The following is a 4219-nucleotide window of genomic DNA, read 5'->3' as shown; positions in this document are numbered from 1 at the left end:
GCAGGCAACAAACTGGGCGTCACTGCTTGCCACTAATAATAAAAATTATAATAACATGTAAGATTTTTTTAAATATGTGTCTAAATGAAAAATTAAAGTACTGTTCTATATTGTTGGTATTATTATTATTATTATTATTACTAAGTGCAATAATAAGCGAAATATTATTATGTATGCCCAACGATGCTAGCCTATACATTTTTTCCCCCGAATATAAACCTATATAAATCATGAAGCACTGTAATATATATTTATGTATGTGTGTATATAATGTAAGTTGGTCCCCTAATGTCCAAGGCATGGTTACGGGCTTGCCTTCCAACAATGGAGTCATATATTAGTGTTCTGAGTAACTAAAATAAGTAATTATTCACTGATTATTCAGTGTTGAGTCAGTGAGTTGACTTTTATAACCGAATAAGTCTGAGTTGTGAGTGAATCATTCCGATCACTTTTGTGAATCGGATATTCTGATTCATTGAAAAGATCCAACTCAATGTTACTTCTCTAAACTAGGCTACTCTAATAAATATTCCGTGGAGAGCAAGGCTAGATGCAAAGATTAAAAAACAAACAACAACAACAACTTAGAATACAGCATTTATGTCATTTAAAATGACATTTTTTTGCTATTCACAGATAAGGATGTCACAGAGACAGGGGTGATATCTCAGAACACATATTTAGACATATATAGGGCCTATCAGGTAGGGTCATTTTATACTTACAGCATATTTAACACCTCAGGTAAGCATGATGAAATTTAGATCTTTCAGGGCTTTAAGCATGGAATTTTCACATTGGGGATTCAGTCCTAAAACTTCCCTTACCACTTTGAGACAATCTCTATTGTTCAAAAAACCCTCTATAATTTATAATCTGCTTTGGTATTTAAGAGATAATTTCAAAAGCCCCTTTCACCATTTTTCTTTAATTATAGTACATTTAACCTTTAAATGTGCATAAATATAAGAAAGGGATTTTTCTCAACAAATGTTTGTTTTACATGCAACAGTAGAGAGGTGAATCCGAGGTCTGAATCATCACAAAAGAAAAACACCTGGAGGAATTTTGAATAAAACCAGCAGAGGGAACATTTGAAACAGCAGAAGAGACCTTGAGGGGAGAAAAATAAGAAAATGAACTCTTTGTGTGGGTGCTAGACAGGAAGAGAATATTTTCCTCCCAAATTATCATGATTAACACACCCAGTAGTCAAAAAAAAGTTCGCCTAAAAATATTTTTTAATGGATATTTCCAGAAAAAGTGGCAATTTAGAAAGTTACATCTGAGCAGTGTTTCACATGGAACCCCCCCCCCCAATATATTCTACCATATATCTATCTATTCTATAGCCACAGCTATTCATTCTAAAGCATTTATGGGATGCATGAGTTCAATTACTTTCAATAAAAACAAATAGAGCAGAGCATAATAGATTTTGTTGCTTCATATTTGCTCATAATAATAATAAAGCTACAGCTGGGAAGCCCAGCATGAGTGACCTTGTGCTGGTGGCATGCAAAGTCACCTGCAGAGTCTTCGCACCCACACAAGCATGCATACATTACCCTCTCAATCCTCCCTTTCTTCCAGTACACTCATGACCAGATCATTGGCACTGACCTGTTTTACAGTCGTGTTATATCTCTGTGCCCCAGAGGCACCTGCTACATGATGATCTGTGGTTGTAATAGGGGAAACAAGAATTTTACTGGTGCACCACTTTGATGGAAGCAGTGTTGTCATGGCAACGCAATGGTTAAACTGCCAGCAGTACCTCCAACTCTAACAGCACACTTAAAGATTTTTAAGAGACAATTGTCTTTGTGCTCTCTGTAAAATTGGGTCATGAAAGGGGTGGGGGGTGTAAAAAGAGAGTGTAAGAACCTGAAAGTGGTATTGACTAGAAATGACATTAAAAAGGACGATTTTAAAAGAGATACATGTTTTATCTTGGCAACAAATACATCGGTGAGTCATAGTGCTTCGCAAAGTCTTTCTTTTTTATTCAGGAATGTAAAAATCCACACACACACACACACCGATTTAGGGGTTCTGTTTGACTATCATAACTGTCTTTACAGCTCTCGGTTCTATTAACCCCCTCTCAAGCAGCCAATCCCAACCCAGTTGGTATGGAAACAGATAAGTAAGAAGAAAGTAATCAAGACTTTCGTTTTTCTTCTCCACATACTTTTAACAGATATTAAAGTAATAGTTCTCAAAAATATTAACATTTCTTGTTTTATTCTATTTTAATTTTCCTAACAATGAAAGTGAATGTTGACTAGTAACTGTCATGTCCCAAAACATTTCCAGGTCATACACATATGTTCCATAGTAAAAAAAAAGAAAAAGAAAAAAAAAAAAGGTAACACTTTACAAGGTTCCATTTGTTATTATTATTTAACAACATAAAAAATCCTAAAGCATTTATTAATCTTAGTTTATATCTTAGTTAATACATATATCTTCATATATCTATCTTTAATAAATTATTAATATAAAAAGTTGTAACTTAATGTTACTTAATAGACCTGAGCTAACATGGACAGACAATGAACAATGATAAGCTGTAATTTTATTACATAATGTTATCAAAGATTAAATACTGTAATTGCTCATCATCAGTTAAGGTTAAATAAATGATGATAGAATTTGCTTTTATTTTCTTGATGAAGTATTCCTAGACTTGCGGTCATTACAGGCAATGAATAAAAGTGACAATCACACACAGAGGACAGCATGAAGGTGAGATATTAGTGTTAGATATTTACAGTATTAAATATCAGGCTCATTCAGACAGGTCTGAACTAATGCACCAGTCCTACTGCATCATGTGTTTTTTTTTTTTTTTGTACATAATTAAACTGTTATGTTTATTGTCGCATTTAGCATTCAGGATATACATAAAAAAAGAAGGCAAACCTAGTGTGTTCTACATTTATAAATTTAATTTCAAATTTCCAGCATGATACAGGCTTCCTTACTGGTTTAAATATTTAGAGCTATACAAAGACTTCCTTGCTTCCTCTATCCCTGCCCAGAGTTTGGCAGTAGGACAACAGCAGAACGCTAAGTGCTGGCTGCTGCAGGCACTCTGGATGCTGTTGTGAGTTAGTGTTTGAAGTGGTGCATGCTGTCGAAGATGCAAGCAGCCTTATCGAGGCTTCTGTTAATGGAGGACCTCAGCAACGGTACTAATGTACCAAACATCAATCTTGCTTCACATTAAATAAGTGTAGAATGAGAATTAAACTGATTTGCTCCATTAAATCTTTGAAATAACCAGGTAAATATGGTTGAGATATATATAAAAGACACATACACAAATAGATGGATGGATGGATGGACTAATAGATAGATACACAAATAGATGGATGGATGGACTAATAGATAGATAGATAGATAGATAAATCTATCAAATATCAAAATCTCTTTGCATTTACTCACAAGAGCACCACAGAGAGCCTTTGTCTGCAGATCAAAGAAGAATAATAAACAAACCTCACCTTTAAAATAAGCCAAAACATCAGTCTAAAAAATGTCTTTAATTTGATGCATGTAAAACATGCAAGATTTATAGCTTGGGCTATATTATATATATATATATATAAATAAAGTAAAAAAAGTAATGAGTCCTGGCAGACCTTTGATTTATATGTCATTCTGGCCTGACACTGATCCAGAAGCTGCTGAAGGAGGAGATATTTTTGCTTTTCCTGCATCCTATCCCTCTCTCCATCTCTGGTCCCCTTATGCCTACTGTGCTGACACTTGTGACCAATAGTTAATGTGCAGATATATGAATTATTTGTGTCAAGAGACAACAACGTAAAATGGTGAGTCACCACCTCTCTTACCATGGAAAAATCTCTAAACAATTACTCTCATATACAGCTCCCTGGTCTCCTCTTTCTGTCTGCCACTAGCAAGATTATCAAGATAATAGGTTTGGCTTTAATAATAAGCACTTAAGACTAATTGTACAAGTAGCTGAAAACGCAAATAAACATTACAGCTTAGTGATGGGCAGCATCTAATGAGATCATTAGAGAGGGTGAAAGAAAGCCATTTAAGAAGAAATACCGACATCTAGTGCAGAAAATAAGTAGTGAACTGTAAAAATAACAAGAATGGAGATTTTTTTATAAAGTTTTCACATCTGTCAAGAAAAACAATAAGTTGTTATCAGTATGCAGTCGTGCAAAGAGGT

This window comes from Carassius carassius, chromosome 39 (genome assembly GCF_963082965.1).
Source record: "Carassius carassius chromosome 39, fCarCar2.1, whole genome shotgun sequence".
Taxonomy (NCBI): Eukaryota; Metazoa; Chordata; class Actinopteri; order Cypriniformes; family Cyprinidae; genus Carassius; species Carassius carassius.
The sequence above is the reverse complement of the archived record's forward strand: the minus strand, read 5'-3'. Positions refer to the sequence as shown.